This window comes from Schistocerca cancellata, chromosome 5, assembly GCF_023864275.1.
Source record: "Schistocerca cancellata isolate TAMUIC-IGC-003103 chromosome 5, iqSchCanc2.1, whole genome shotgun sequence".
Classification (NCBI taxonomy): Eukaryota; Metazoa; Arthropoda; class Insecta; order Orthoptera; family Acrididae; genus Schistocerca; species Schistocerca cancellata.
The window spans coordinates 366168068-366185475 of NC_064630.1; the positions used below are offsets into that span (position 1 = coordinate 366168068).

Consider the following 17408-nt stretch of genomic DNA (forward strand, 5'->3'; position numbering starts at 1 on the left):
ACTTCCGCGACCCCCATATTTTTCCATTCTTCACGTAACCCTGCAGGGTCCACCACCATTATATCTGAGCAGGTGACCACACCCTTACTAAAGTTAAGGTTATTATGCAACTCAGCCTCAACTGGGTATTCACCTAAGGCGTTACATCCCAGAAGCTTAGATATTTAGTTTGAATTAGCAGTTTCAACTAGAAGTGTTCCATTAAGAAGTCTTTTGACACTTTTTAGAGACCCAGCAATAACTTCCAATGCTTTGTGAATATAGAAAGGGAAGACCATCTCAAAGGTTCCTCTGTTCCCTTGATTACAATGAAAGTGTTATAGCACACTAAAGTCCTGTTACTATGATTCTGAGACTTCTTTTAGGGAGCAGAGACCAACCGAGCTCTCTTTGATGAGCGAGTGTAGGTACTACCTGATGGTACACCCGTCCCATCACGAGTAATAGTCTGACGAGACTGTTCCATAGAGATCACACGAGATGTGAGAGAAACAACCATCAACCCAGGCAGAGCCCCCCATGTCCGAGCAAGCCTTATACAACTGGGGGCGGCAGGTGCCCAGAGGTTGCCTGCTACAGACTGTTTTACGTCAACAGACATTCACAGCACTTAGCACACCTTGAGGTTTTTTTTTATAGAGGTGTGTACCTTCCTCACAGTCCAGGCTGTGAAGCCAAGACCTCCATTCTCCACAACACACAACATTCTACCACTGCACTGCACAGTGATCACTGAAGCATGCCCAGAGCTTACAGTGACACAGGGCTGGCAGCACTGACCAGTCCCCAGCTCAGAAACACTGGGGTCGGCAGGCTCGTTCTCAGCAAATGAATGCTGAGCCTGAGGGGAGCACAATGGTGAGGATAATCCATCTGTCGCTGCTGTCCAAAGATGAATTTCTGTCTGGCTTAAGAACTGGGACAATGACATTATTTCACCATTGTGATGGGCAGACATCATCGAGCCAAACAGGTCTGAAGACCAGGATTAAACATAGCCTTTGAGTAATAATCAGATGTTGGATCATCTGATTATGAACTGAATCAGGACCTGAGGCCATATTGTGAGAACACATAAAAGTCAGTAAAAGGTGCATTATAGAATTTGGCATGGCAGGGGGTGGAAAGTACAAAGATGTACTCAGCTTGTCATTTCTGCCTTAGATACGTAGATGGGTAAGAAGATGATGCTAACATGCTGTTGCAAAATGAGCTGCAAGGTGTTCAATGACAGCCTGAAGGATGAGACCAGGTACAGTTGTTGACCTTCGGCACCCCAAAAGACTACGGAGCTTGGCTCACACTTGGGAGGAAGACGCATACATCCCTAAAGAGGAAATGTTAGTGGTCCCAGCATTCCTTCTTACTGTGCTTAAGGAGGTACTCAGCCTTAGAGCAGTCACTTAGAAGTGGGAAAGGTGGCCTGAGAATCATGCAGAATGCTACAACCACCCTGATTAGCTGTTGAACTGTCTTCGGTCCACTGTGCAACTGGACAGCTGCAGAGTGTGCCTGTAGAAACACAAAAAGCTGTTACAGTGGCACAGGTGATTGTGTTGAGGTTGTGTCTGACAACCTCATCGATGGAGTCTGCTGGAGAGAGGGGTGAAGATGGAAGGAATGGCACGTTATTGCCAGATGCCTCTTCAAGAATCCATAATGGCAACTGGTCTGTCAGGCAGTGACAAGGAAGTAACAGGATCACCGGAAAGTGGTCACTGTCACAAAGATTATCATGGCGAGATCAATGTAGTGACACTACAAGATTTAGGGAAGAGACCTTCAGGTCAATAGCTGAAAAGGTGCCATTAGCAGCAACTAAAGTGGGTAGGAGTACTTTCACTGAGGAGGCACAAATCAAGATCGAACTGATGACATCTGTGAAAACCAAAATAGACATCCTTCTGGTCACCCTGCTGAGGCCACAATAATTTCAAGAGAATGCACGGTAACCATGAATCATTAGGGAATGGTCACAGTAAAGTGAGTTTCTTGGAGGAGGGCACAGATTGTAGAATAAGAAGAAATTAGTAGTTGTTCTTCCAGCAGGTGACAGTATTTTCCATTACAGTTCCATTGGATCATCACGTTGATGGAGGCCTGGTTAGACACGAAGGGGCCATGAAGATCTGTCACTTCCTAGAACCACTGTATGACACATGCAGACAGGAAAACATCAGTAAACATTGGCTCACAATCCGATGGCATGGGAAGTGACTGGCATCTTCAAGGTCACATGATTAACTTTCTCCCATCATCCTCCTTTTTGTCTTTCACAACTTTTAGTGGCCGAGAGTCTTGTGAGGACTTATCTGCTGTAGGCATGGGGATAGGTCAACACACAAACATGTTTATTTGCAAGGACAAAATTCTGGATATATCACCTAGAGTTTCCGTATCTTTGGTCTGCCATGCAACAAACACCTCATGGACACCTTCACATCACATCACACATGTACACCATAACTTTAATATTTTCTGGGAGGACATTCCATTCAAAGGCTAAGACGAAAGCATCTGTCTCCATTCAGTTTCTTCTTGCGACTTTTTTTGTAGGCTTCAGGCAAAATGACATCTCATCATTCAAGATTAGCTCGTAGCTCCTTGTCTGTCTGCAGCCTAAAGTCTGTGAAAGGTAGGTTCTTGAACTATATTCCAACTTTTATGTGGGACACTAGTCACTGGCCTATAACCCAGCCATCCACATGCATGAAGAGTTTGAGACTGTGCAGCACAGGAGGCCTTAATCAATAATGACCCATTGAGCACTTTTCCCAATGTTTGTTCAAATTTGTCTTCAGTGTGTTCCACAAAAAAGTTCTGTCATTGTAGAAGTAGTGCACAACAAGTATGGAATAAATTGCTTCACTCGCAACCGTCTGGCCTGTCCCTCTTCCCATGAAGTAGCCAGGATAGGAAAAATGGTAGGATTATAATTATCTAGAACCACCTGCTGAAATTGACGAATCTAAACAGCACTTTGTGCTGGTTCAATTTCATACATTTCACACGTGAAATGTCTGCTCTGATGCCATCTACTCCGATCAAGGACTCATCCCACAGGTGCCGCCTAGCCGCAGCGAAGGTCGTTTAACACGACCGTCATTGCCGGGAGTCCTGATGCCCCAGGAAGATTGTCATAGGTGGAGAGCTAGCATATCAGGATTGTCTACTGTGTTGGCTTTGGAGTGTAGATATGAGTTTGCACCGTTATTGCACACAGAGGGTCATCAACACTGTATGCAGTAGCTGCTATGCTGCCTAGTCCATCCACACTACAGAAAAAATTTTGAAAATGGAGGTCACAAACGGAAGGGGATCAAAATTGCTTCAGCCGAAAAGTGATATACAGGAAATGAATGCAAATGTCAACAAAAGAAATCAGAACCTTGGTAAGTAGTCAGTTCAATATCATTGGGTTCCACTATGAGAAAGAAAGAGAAGTAACAGTTGGAGATGGGAGATTTGAGTATAAGATAGGAAATAGCCACAATAGCTTGGTTACCTATATTTCACATGCACAACTTCATAAAAGAATGTTTGGCCCCGTGGGGAATCCAGAAACATGGCACGTTGGGTTGAAAAAGACCAGGTGAAACAGATTGATAGATGAGAAAGTATTGAGAGTGTGGAGGAGTAAACTTCAAGTGACTTGCCTCTGGGTCAAGATCATGAGTATCACAAATGCACCTGAACCAAACAAGGGGTTTAAGGATCATGGGGGGGGGGGGGGGGGGGGGGGGGGAGGAAGGGGCAGGAAGGTTTCTTCTAGAAAGCCCATGAGAGGTTAGAATATGAGGGAGCTATGTGGGTACCCATGCCACAGATTAGTCTGTATATCTTCCCCTCAAAAGAGGAATTGCTGTGGGTAAGAATTTTGTGAGATGTTTCAGAAATAAATTAATTTGAAGTCAATAAGAACATTGGGAGATGCAAGACCATGGGCAAGGGGGATGTCAGAGTACAGGGAGATGGCATCAAAAGAATTTGAGAGAGATTTTGTGACAGCCTGTAATTTGAGTAGAGACTGTACGTTATGATGGACTCTTGGGACAGGATCACTACAGCAGAGCTTCTTTAATCGTTGTGATTCATTGCGACATTATGGAGAGTGCAAACAACCACAGTTTCAACACAGACCATAATCTGATCTTGCTCTCTACATGTCCTCGGTGGATACATTGACAACACTGTTCTGGATTCTGTGGGGTGTTGGGGGTTTTGGGTGCTGTGGCAAATGGAACATCTGAACATGACATGGTCTCAATGCTGTAAGGGATTGATGGGAGAATGCACTGAAGGCAGGAGAGGTCTTCGTAAGCAGTGCTTCTCCAAGAGGAAAGGAGGATTAGGTAACTTTTGGAAGTGGTATTTGGAGCGCTCTACCAGTTGTTCAACAGCACAGGCTTCAATTTTGGAGATGAGATGGATCTAAGGGTATTGTACATCAAAGGGATCTTAACAGGGAGAAAAGGAATTAAAGGATGCCTGTGCTGTGGAAAATTGTTTTTCTGGCACTAGATAATTTGTGAAGGTAAGGAATTTTATGATTACTATATTGTTAAGGAGAGGGGATTAATGCATTACGTAGCATTTCAGGAATAGGAAATAGGACTGGGTTGTAAATAGGGATAAGAATGCTTTTCTGAATTGCTGTAAATAGGTGGAGGAGTGATAAATGGCATATAGGTGTAAGGAGAGAAAAAGGGAAAGAAAATCATGTTTGGGATGGGTAATTAAGGGTAAACAATATAGGAAAACTTCAATATAAATTTCTCCGAGATAACCATCGACATTAAAGTAGTAGAGATACCAGCAGAATTTAAGCAATGAGGACAGGATGTGAGTAGAGCATGGATAGCTCAGTCAGTAAGAGCATTGCTTAAAAAGCATAGGGTCTGGGTCCCAGCCCTGAACACATCTCAAAAGTTCATGTCAAGCTTACACCACACACACATTGTCAGTTTACAGCAACAAATATTTTAGCATGGGACGTTTCTTCACACCATGGGGATATCATAACATTAAAGGTCTGTATTATTGTGGTCACTCTGACTGTATGGTTATTAGTCCTACCTACGAATTACAAGTCATATATACACTGAGGAGAATAAAACAGAATTGCACACAGCCTTTTGGCGGCAATTGTTGGGATGCCATCCTAGGTAGAACTTAACCATCATCACGACTATCAGTTTTGTCTCTACCAATCAACTACATACAGGAAAACCTCACAAAAAACTTTCTTCCTAATGTACAACCTTACAGCAAACATCTTTCAGATGGCAACACAAGAGCTTACGGACAGAAATGTGCCAAGGAGGATCCAAGCATTTTACTATGCGCGGGATGGAACAATAGATACAGAATCTTATCCAGTGGTATATTTTGAATTCTAATATGTGCATTTTGGAACATACTGCCTTTAATTTCAAAGTAAAGTTACTTATTTAATTTTTTCGACCCTTATTCTTCCACGCCACATGTTCCTTGAATGTAAGACCACACAAAGTTGCTCATATGCCAGAGGTTAAAATTGCTTTTGGTTTATGGCATGATTTCAAAATAAAATCGCTCGTCTCCTCTAAGCCAAACGTAATATGCATAGTGAAATTATGTTTCCCTCCATTTGACAACAAAGGAGCAAAAGTTCATTTAAAACCACAAATATGTTTGTTTGTGGTGTTGCAATGTCATGTATCGCGTATTGCATGTATACCTTCAAATTCAATCTTATTTAACTATAAGCTGGCAAATCCCAAATGAGCAGTTTGATGAGGACGCCTGGCGTACGCACATAATTAATAATGTAAACAATGCATTTTGATGTGGTTGTCGAACTACATTTTCGAACATAATTTAATTATCCGAATACTCGTTATTAGTTATAACACATTTGGTTCCGAATTGTTTCGCATGTTGAAAAGACATTTCACGGAAAACTGAAAAAAATCTTAACGTCTGCACGTTTCAATGAAGAAGCCCAACACATCCTCCGACTGACAATAGTCCTCTTGACAATTACGGAACAAAGTAGAGTGAAACAACACTACCAATTCGTACAGCAATGTATGCGAACCTGATTCGTACAGTTTAGAAGTTTTGCACGAAACGAAAATATAACGTAACAAGCGTTTGGTAAACACATGAAAAATACAAATTAAATTGTAAAATTAACGTAACCGAGTAACGGCTGTCATACATACCGATTACCCACACAGTTATCCAGTATTACACATACCACACACGCAACACTAAGCTGTCAACCATCACGCACAATCAATGACGATTCATCTGCTGCACAACACAAGAGATGCAAATGTCAAAAGACGAGAGAGAGAAACCACATAAATTCCGGAAAGAGAAAGGTAAGATAAGTATCGATACCCTGAAAAATATCGAAAAAGTCGCTCAACAATTGGGCATTGTTTATGGTAACTGGATAGGATATTTTTCAAATCGAGAGACTGGTTTTAAGCACAGCGTTGTTCCTCAAACCCGAGTTACTATGGGACGTGTAAAAACGTATGAAGCCACATAAATAATTCGACTTCGGAACATCATGCTGAAAGGGATCAAGATCGATTACCAATGGACGTCAACAGTACGTCACGAAAGCACGTGTCTTTATTTGCATATTCGTCATGAGAGATACTGTCAAGGAGGTAAAAAAAAGACATGGCACAAAAGATATACGCTATACATTGTTTTGAAACCAGACTGGGCGGGACCTGCCTCTATATTTCGTGTCCATTACATCTGCCGCGTGCACTCAACAACTGTTTTAAATAATAACAATTACTGTGCTTACATGGATAACATAGTGTTAGGAAGGCGATTAAGAAATTTTGTTTTCTTGAATGCGTATTTGCTCTAATGATATGACGCTTTTGGCTTCGCCAATGTAACTTATTTGTTGTTGATCTGTTTCGAGTAACCATAAAGAGAAGTAATTGATGTGAAAATCAATTATGCATTACAGTAATAGATATTCGTCTGCGGAACATGAGGTGTTTTCAAAGGAAAACGTTTTCATTTCAGTTTCAAAATTTACCTTTCTGTCTGTCAGGCATGCTGTATCGCTGAGTAAGTGATCAAAACTTTGGTAGCAGCATTGTAAGCCCCTATTTGTGCTACAGACAACCTTACTGTGGCGTGAAAAACGTCATTTTTTCTTCTGTTATTGTAATTACACTCCTGGAAATGGAAAACAGAACACATTGACACCGGTGTGTCAGACCCACCATACTTGCTCCGGACACTGCGAGAGGGCTGTACAAGCAATGATCACACGCACGGCACAGCGGACACACCAGGAACCGCGGTGTTGGCCGTCGAATGGCGCTAGCTGCACAGCATTTGTGCGCCGCCGCCGTCAGTGTCAGCCAGTTTGCCGTGGCATACGGAGCTCCATCGCAGTCTTTAACACTGGTAGCATGCCGCGACAGCGTGGACATGAACCGTATGTGCAGTTGACGGACTTTGAGCGAGGGCGTATAGTGGGCATGCGGGAGGCCGGGTGGACATACCGCCGAATTGCTCAACACGTGGGGCGTGAGGTCTCCACAGTACATCGATGTTGTCGCCAGTGGTCGGCGGAAGGTGCATGTGCCCGTCGACCTGGGACCGGACCGCAGCGACGCACGGATGCACGCCAAGACCATAGGATCCTACGCAGTGCCGTAGGGGACCGCACCGCCACTTCCCAGCAAATTAGGGACACTGTTGCTCCTGGGGTATCGGCGAGGACCATTCGCAACCGTCTCCATGAAGCTGGGCTACGGTCCCGCACACCGTTAGGCCGTCTTCCGCTCACGCCCCAACATCGTGCAGCCCGCCTCCAGTGGTGTCGCGACAGGCGTGAATGGAGGGACGAACGGAGACGTGTCGTCTTCAGCGATGAGAGTCGCTTCTGCCTTGGTGCCAATGATGGTCGTATGCGTGTTTGGCGCCGTGCAGGTGAGCGCCACAATCAGGACTGCATACGACCGACGCACACAGGGCCAACACCCGGCATCATGGTGTGGGGAGCGATCTCCTACACTGGCCGTACACCACTGGTGATCGTCGAGGGGACACTGAATAGTGCACGGTACATCCAAACCGTCATCGAACCCATCGTTCTACCATTCCTTGACCGGCAAGGGAACTTGCTGTTCCAACAGAACAATGCACGTCCGCATGTATCCCGTGCCACCCAACGTGCTCTAGAAGGTGTAAGTCAACTACCCTGGCCAGCACGATCTCCGGATCTGTCCCCCATTGAGCATGTTTGGGACTGGATGAAGCGTCGTCTCACGCGGTCTGCACGTCCAGCACGAACGCTGGTCCAACTGAGGCGCCAGGTGGAAATGGCATGGCAAGCCATTCCACAGGACTACATCCAGCATCTCTACGATCGTCTCCATGGGAGAATAGCAGCCTGCATTTCTGCGAAAGGTGGATATACACTGTACTAGTGCCGACATTGTGCATGCTTTGTTGCCTGTGTCTATGTGCCTGTGGTTCTGTCAGTGTGATCATGTGATGTATCTGACCCCAGGAATGTGTCAATAAAGTTTCCCCTTCCTGGGACAATGAATTCACTGTGTTCTTATTTCAATTTCCAGGAGTGTATGTAGATCATTGTTCATGTTGAAATGCAGTGGCTTATTTACAACAATCTTCATTAGGAAATAACTATACTATGAAGCGGATGGATTGTACTACTCATATGCCGAGCAGAAGCAGGCAGGCCTGACGAGAGAAGTGTTCTCATAAGTTTTCGGACAAAGACGTCTTAGGAAAGGAAGCATACACACATTCATACCGTCATACCAACGAGTTAAAATCGTCATACACACAAAACACATGTGCTTGTCACCACTGTCTCTGCTGTTTTAGCCAGTATATGTTTTAAAGAGGGAGGAAATATGAACAATGAATAATTATCGGCGAGATAACTTTAGGGCATGAAATGCTGTACCAGCAATCACCACGGGCACGTTGCCATGTGTTGTGTGGAGTAGAGACCATTGATACAGTGTAGCTCGGATGTTGGGGCGTTTGCTGTTTGGTAGGCAATGAGAAACACAAGAAATAATAAAACTAGACAGCACAGCCATAATTCAAGCATACGAAAGAAAATATTGCTTGAACAGCTCCATTTACTACTGAAATGTGATTCCTTTAAATTTCCGCAGTCATGCGGTATGTGCCTTTGTTCGAATATATTTCACGAGAAGTACCGTGGCTGCGCTCTTTTCAAAGATACCTTAGGCTTCCTCGGAGGCATCGATAGATTACTATCGGGTCGATCAGAACACCTGTAAACGATGCAAGCTAGCGTTCAGGGCTGTACGACAATGTAACAAACCGGGATTTATCAGTGTAATTAAGTAGATAGCGTTAACAATATTGGAAAAGTAGTAGAAGATAGTTAAAAGACTTGAACGTGTCATTTTAAATTTACAGTCAGATGTTTAGGACATGGACGAATATAGTAGATGGTATTAAGATGTATACTTTGAAACAAAGTAATGATCTTTCTTGGTTTTAAAGACTCATGGTTTAAAAACGTTTTTGTCGACATATCAATTGCACACACTGTATGTGAGAACTGCCTAGCTTTTATTGCTTAGCAATGTGTAGCCTGCGAAGTATTCAGACTATAATATTCAACTCATTACCCAAAGAGAAGTTAAGAATTTCCCAGCCTGTTGTATTACTTGCGAGAATGTGGCTGGGTAAATTCGCCAACAGCTCCAGTATTTCGACACGTAGATCCCTATCATTTTCATGGCACAAACTGGAGAATCACGTAAAATTAAAAGGTCAGAGATATCGGTGGTTTTCGACGTTATTGGTCAGCATTCCATTCGATTATTCACAGAAGATGGTTAATTGTTAGCTTGTTCAATGGATCATAAATGTGTTGTCCACTCTAATGTGGAACGAGTTAGTTTAAACTAATAATGCCTGTTGACACCGAAAAATATGATAACATACTGAGAGTTTTACTATAGTGTTTGCACTGGTGTTTGCTAGCAGTAATTCCTTTTTATACATGGTTGTTTACACTGAACACCAGTGAAACATACCTGCATATACCCATTATGCACATTTAAAAAATTATATGGAATAGAAGCAGATGTCAAACAAATATAATGATATCGGTTTGAGTTCGATGTTTATTTGGTTATGTATTACATTTTTACTTATAATACTGTAAAAATCGCAATCAATGGCAATTATTGCAACTATTTTCAATGATATTGTCATTATACAATCGTTGTTTTGAGAAAAATTGATTTGACATCTTCACAAAGCTGTACCAGCTGTTCTCTCCTGCCGACGTAACACAGACAAATGTTATGGAGCAGTGGGCACAATCTCATGACTCAAAAAAGTAAGATTTCTCTCATGTAGGCGAATGAGCGAAATTGGATTTAAAATGTGATATTCCGTCATACACTCCTGGAAATGGAAAAAAGAACACATTGACACCGGTGTGTCAGACCCACCATACTTGCTCCGGACACTGCGAGAGGGCTGTACAAGCAATGATCACACGCACGGCACAGCGGACACACCAGGAACAGCGGTGTTGGCCGTCGAATGGCGCTAGCTGCGCAGCATTTGTGCACCGCCGCCGTCAGTGTCAGCCAGTTTGCCGTGGCATACGGAGCTCTATCGCAGTCTTTAACACTGGTAGCATGCCGCGACAGCGTGGACGTGAACCGTATGTGCAGTTGACGGACTTTGAGCGGGGGCGTATAGTGGGCATGCGGGAGGCCGGGTGGACGTATTGCCGAATTGCTCAACACGTGGGGCGTGAGGTCTCCACAGTACATCGATGTTGTCGCCAGTGGTCGGCGGAAGGTGCACGTGCCCGTCGACCTGGGACCGGACCGCAGCGACGCACGGATGCACGCCAAGACCATAGGATCCTACGCAGTGCCGTAGGGGACCGCACCGCCACTTCCCAGCAAATTAGGGACACTGTTGCTCCTGGGGTATCGGCGAGGACCATTCGCAACCGTCTCCATGAAGCTGGGCTACGGTCCCGCACACCGTTAGGCCGTCTTCCGCTCACGCCCCAACATCGTGCAGCCCGCCTCCAGTGGTGTCGCGACAGGCGTGAATGGAGGGACGAATGGAGACGTGTCGTCTTCAGCGATGAGAGTCGCTTCTGCCTTGATGCCAATGATGGTCGTATGCGTGTTTGGCGCCGTGCAGGTGAGCGCCACAATCAGGACTGCATACGACCGAGGCACACAGGGCCAACACCCGGCATCATGGTGTGGGGAGCGATCTCCTACACTGGCCGTACACCACTGGTGATCGTCGAGGGGACACTGAATAGTGCACGGTACATCCAAACCGTCATCGAACCCATCGTTCTACCATTCCTAGACCGGCAAGGGAACTTGCTGTTCCAACAGGACAATGCACGTCCGCATGTATCCCGTGCCACCCATCGTGCTCTAGAAGGTGCAGCAGATCTCCGGATCTGTCCCCCATTGAGCATGTTTGGGACTGGATGAAGCGTCGTCTCACGCGGTCTGCACGTCCAGCACGAACGCTGGTCCAACTGAGGCGCCAGGTGGAAATGGCATGGCAAGCCGTTCCACAGGACTACATCCAGCATCTCTACGATCGTCTCCATGGGAGAATAGCAGCCTGCATTGCTGCGAAAGGTGGATATACACTGTACTAGTGCCGACATTGTGCATACTCTGTTGCCTGTGTCTATGTGCCTGTGGTTCTGTCAGTGTGATCATGTGATGTATCTGACCCCAGGAATGTGTCAATAAAGTTTCCCCTTCCTGGGACAATGAATTCACGGTGTTCTTATTTCAATTTCCAGGAGTGTAGATTTTAAGGTATAATACGATATACTGAAGGCAAATGAACATGATTGTTGACCACAGCAACACAGTTTGGCAACACAGACTTCGTTTTCCCGCTCTCTGCCGCCACACATAAGCAAACCTAATCCTCTTCACGCCTGCATATCGATCCACCCCTATGCGCGGAAGCGCCGTCTTACGTGAAGCAGGTTATGGTAAGACACACTCTGCAATGATCAGTTTATCTTTGTGAAACATCCTTCAGTTGCTTCTTGTGCCATAGTGAGGTTGAGAGAGGGGTGGACTCTGCTCGCTTTTCAGTTTGAAGACGTATGAAGGAGACTAGTTAACGAGGTTTATTGGACCAATCGATAACACATAACTCAATTAGGGTATGGGTTAATCGCTCTGATTCTAACTAAAAGAATCACCATAAAAATTCTAAGTTTGCACAGTATTCCCCATCTTGTGAATGATACGAAGTGTGTATCATCTTGAAACAGCAATGCATCAAACCTACAGAGCTCAGCTTGTAACCTCCCCCTCACTTATAGACCTTAATGACAGTGAAAAATTAAACCGTGTGTACCTAATGGAAATTTGGGAAAAGCAATCGTCACCGAAGTTAATCTGTCGGTAAAGAGAGAGGAAAGGATTACATCTAAATGAAAGGAAAAATGCTAATGGAACAGGTGGAAATAAATTTTGAAAAGGGGTAAAGTTAATAAAGAAAGTAAATGTGCGGCCGTTACGTTAACAATTAACTAGCGGTAATTAGATATTTGAGATTTGGGGAAAATTACGGTCGCCAGTCCTAAGGACAATTACTATAGAAACTGAAAAAGAAAGGTTATTACACATATAATTAGCACTAGAAGCGTGGCAACTGAAGGTTGACACGTGCAGTGTGAAAACTGAAAGTTTGTCAGTAGTAATAAATTTCGCTACACTCTGACTTAATTTAGCAAAAGAATTAATAAAACAGGAAAATCGAAAGTTAATTTAGTGACTGAAGTTAATAGTGAGCTTTCTTTCTTAAGCACATCGAAATTCAGTAAAATACGGTTAGTCTTGGACTACCTCAACAATCATTTCAAAAGCTACTTGAATCTAGGCAATTTAGAAATAAGGGATTTAACTTTGAACTTGAATTAAATGATTCTGAACAATTAACAGTAGTAAAATTTAGTATGTACCAAGCTGAGCTGCAGTCACAGATAAGCTAAAATACGGTAACAAAACTCGCACTCTTAATTTGTGCTTGTGTTATCTGAATATTGTAGCCAGCTATGAATACCTTAACTGAACTTTGAAATTAAAGCAGTGAAATCGAATGATGCTGGCGTTTGAATTTCAACAACACCCGGGTTCATTCCGGAAAAGGAAGGGACCCTGCTTGGTAATGCAATTGGGACAATGAACAACAAACGTTCATGCTAAGTTGCTGTAATTTTGTGATGCAATAATTTTAAAAGTTTGAAAAGCTGAGGTCTGCCATACAGTTCTAAAACTTTACGTGCTTCCAGTCTTTCTTGTTGGTTGATTGAAGGTTTGAAGCCATCGATCAAGGAGGTGGCGACAGTCACTCACTGTCGGCCGTCACTGTTGCTGAAGCTGGATGTTGGCGCGCCTTCTTCTCGACACGGTCACCAGACGAAACGGGCTCTTGATGTGCGCCAGCTAATGCTTCCCGTCCGCGACACCGTGTCAGAAACTATCATCACAAGTAGAGCGCAATTACATTCTGCCAAACCCTGAAAGCCCGGCATCTCGCGCTAGCTTCACACAACACACCTGCTCCACTGCACCACCCCACCCAGACGCCCTCCGCTCAGCCCGCACTCCATGCGGCAGAGTTAACACTACCAAAGATCCTAAACTTTGATTCTTCACACGACCTATCGATGTAATCGTTCGATAGCAGTTTTCCCAATATGTAAAGACACATATGTAAAGACACATATACTCAGGTAACAAAAATAAGGAAAACAAATTTATAGTACAATAGATGGAAGTAGGAGGATATGCATTTCCAGCGTTACACGTGCCCCACATCGTCTGAGGATGTTCGTATAACCTATACAGACTCAGAAAATGTCCCAAAAAAGAAACAGTGGAAATTCATGTGCTCGAAACATCAACAAAATTTAGTATTCGTCTAATTAAGCATAAATCAATTTTTAGACCATAATAATTGAGTGGAGACACTCTTATTCCACTCTCTCATCTTGCACAAAATAAAACAGGTTGACACCATATTAAAATTCGAAGAAAACATAGAAAATTGTTTAGCTATTCCAAAATCGTCAAAATTCGTAACACTATCAAGAAATGGAATACTATATACAAAATTAATCAGAGTACATGGTCATAAAAACAGGTAGATCAAAATACGCAAATTAATTATTCATTACATATTATACACATTTTTATATAACCTTTTCATAATTAATATTCTCGTCATGAGAGTCCAATTAACGCTAAACAAGAAAATAATACACAGCAGATCGAAAAAAAAAAACATAAATATTGGCAGCAGAATTCTTTCAGCTGTCCGGGAAGAAAAACAATTCCTCCTCCCGTACTCGCAAGTGCAAAGAATGTCGACAGCGGCACATAAGCCGACAGCGACTCCGCCTCGCCGGTATTGTTGCGCCCGCCTGTGCAGCATGCTTGATCTCACTCGCCTGTGTAATGGCATTTTCAGAACGTCCGTTTCACTGAATTCTTTCGGAAAAACTTACTCCCGAGTAATCTCAAGGAGTCCAATAACACTATCACAGTGAATAACTCAACACTGTCCATCACCACACATGTACAAGCCTGAAACTTAAAACATCGTCTAAGTATATCGGCAATGACTAGTAAAACACATATTCATGAAATCTTACAGCTTGTTACAAAATCATATTTCCATTCCTTAATCTACTGTGACTCAGCTGAAAACTTAAACTAGCGGCTTGGATTTTTCAGTAGATTAATAATCAGTTTCTCTTAAATCATTTAGTAAAAATTAATTACTTATTAATTACAACTTCTTTAATGTCCTCTTGGTCAGGCAAAAGCATGGCAATCTAGCAAATCGTTTAAATCTTACACTCTATATTTACATACTGTACAAATTACCCATTGTGTGGTATTAATCGATCCTAGGTTGGTACAATTTCAAGTCTACAATATTCCGTATACCTAATCGTTTTCCAGAGCTTGGATACTCTAAGCAATAAGCATTTGTGTGAGGTATACCAATGACTTTATATGGTCCATTATAAACAAACTTAAATTTAGAGATTTCACTGTCTATCTCGCTCGATTTCTCATGAGCTTTTACAAGTACTAAGTCTCTGATTGCAAACTTAGCAAAACGCGCTTTAGCGTCATGACGACTTATGCGAGCATCGGCTTTTAGCTTCATTACTTCTTGCAAACGATCTTTTTTCACACCAATACTAATGTCAATCCGTGGAGGGAATTTGATTATCTCTTCCAATTCACTTTCAACACTTTTTTCAATGCCGAAATTCCTCACGTTACGGCAGTTCAAATTCATTCCTACATCAATGTCATCCGGCCAGTTAACAATGTGTACAGGCTGGTATTGCCTATGCACACCGTCTCCTGCCTCGTCAAACCCAACTACCATTGTTTTATCTAGTGACATACATGTCAAAGTTTTGCTTTTGCAGTTAATCACTGCACGGTACTTTAATAGCCAATCTAACCCGATAATTACTTCCGTAGTTAAGTCTGGCACGATGACAAACTCTTGTTCAAATCGTGCCCCACATATCTCGAAGTGGACAAAAATCTGTTTTGTGACCGGTTCACTGACCTTCCCAGTAGCACCGATAATTTTCACTCCTGTTACTGGCATAACTACGATGCCAGGTCTGTCTTTCAGTAACTGAAATATTTTTCCAGATACAGCACTCAATTCTGCACCGGTGTCAATCAACACATTTAGTTGTAGGCTATGCATATTAACAGACACTGCTATCTGTCTACACTTGTCCTCGACTGTTTCTTTATTTTCCCACAGTAAATCCTCGTCTACATCCAGGTCACTCCAGAAAAACCCATCTGGCTTTGATCCTAAATCCGGCTTATCTGGCGGCTTTTTCAGCCTCTGTTCACATACAGTTTTAATTTCAACACGTTTGTCCTGAGGCTTAGTCCATAGCTTCGCCTCCAATACCGAAACCTTTTCCTGTAACTCGTCAACTAGTGAGTGTTGCTTTGCTATCAATTCACTAATTGTCACCTTCGTTGATTCCCCTTTGGTCAGATTGATCTCATCTGCCAATCTACCTGGAGAAATGTGCCCAGTAGTATCTGCAATTACTTCCTCTAGATCCGCGCAACCCACACTGCTATCATCTGACCATATAATGTCAGCTCTAACCGCATACACGCTGTAATCTATGTGCTTTTCTACCAATCGTGTCCGGCTATCACTAAAATTTTCGTAATCTTTCTCCTTAATACTCTCGCAATGTTTAAACTGGAGGTTTGCGTCGGACGGGTTGGCTACTTCTACCACTACGGCTTTCAGTAAGGTCTGCCGGTTAGGGCCAGAACTTTCTATCATTTCACAAACACTATCTTCCTGCGGGACGAGACGCAGAAAATCCTGCACGCGCTCCCCATAAACACTTCTCCCATACAGGCCCCTATAATCTCTTAGTTCGTCGTATAAGCGACCGAACTGCCTTAACCAGACCTCATCCCTCTCTGCATCCCCTCGCTCAATGACGAACGTGTTATCCGACATCTGATCTTCTCTCAACAACTGCGAATCATTCTTAAACTCAATCTCCAGTTCCGCTGTGGGTATTACAGCTGTCACTTTAAAATCGATTTCCGGAACACTACTTAAATTGTTCTCACTGACAGTGAATGTACTTCCTACTGCCATGTATACAGCTGATCTACTACTTGTTGGCGCACTCCTTTCTCCTAACACTGTCACACTCTCCCGCCGTTGATTATTCCACACGGAATTTTCATAACGACGACACCTGGGTTTTCTCCTGTTATTGGGCCGCCAAAATTTCTCCACGCCCGGTCGGCCCCTCACCAGCACGGCTAATGGTTTCCCTGTCTCGTCCCAGCAGATACGCTCCCCGGATGCTGCTGAGGCGGCTGATCACACCCTCTGGCGTTATTACTATTCTGTGAAGCCCGTATCACGTTAGTATGATACTGGTTTCCGTCATTCATGTTATTATTTGCATTGTACCGATTGTTATTACGGTCCGAACCATTATTGTTATTGCTGCCATGGTTGCGGTATGCATTATTCCCATGGTTATGGATGTTGTGGTTGCTGTGGTACCCGTTGTTGTTACCACGGCCTCTACCACTGTCGCGATTATTGCGCCAATTGTCCTCGTCCTCAACTCTTTCCAGGAAATCATTGATTGTCCTGTAATTGCTTCCTACTTAGCGTTTTGTATCATCTGGAAGCTTTTTGTAGAGTTCCCAGACTATTTCGGATTCCGTGCGGCGATGACGCAAATATTCCAACTTGCGGATCCAGCCCTCACAAAACTCCTTCATCGAACCACGTGAATTCGC

General features: G+C 43.5%; 1 protein-coding gene across 2 annotated transcripts in view; it reads right to left on the reverse strand.

Annotated features, from left to right (window-relative positions):
• LOC126187873 (WD repeat-containing protein 37-like) overlaps positions 1-6357 on the reverse strand; it is a 126289-nt gene extending 119932 nt beyond the window's left edge. For both annotated transcript variants that reach the window (XM_049929204.1, XM_049929203.1), the window contains exon 1: positions 6207-6357. The gene's annotated coding sequence lies outside the window, so the exon portion shown is untranslated. The remainder of the gene's footprint in view (positions 1-6206) is intronic.
• Positions 6358-17408: the final 11051 nt, after the last annotated feature.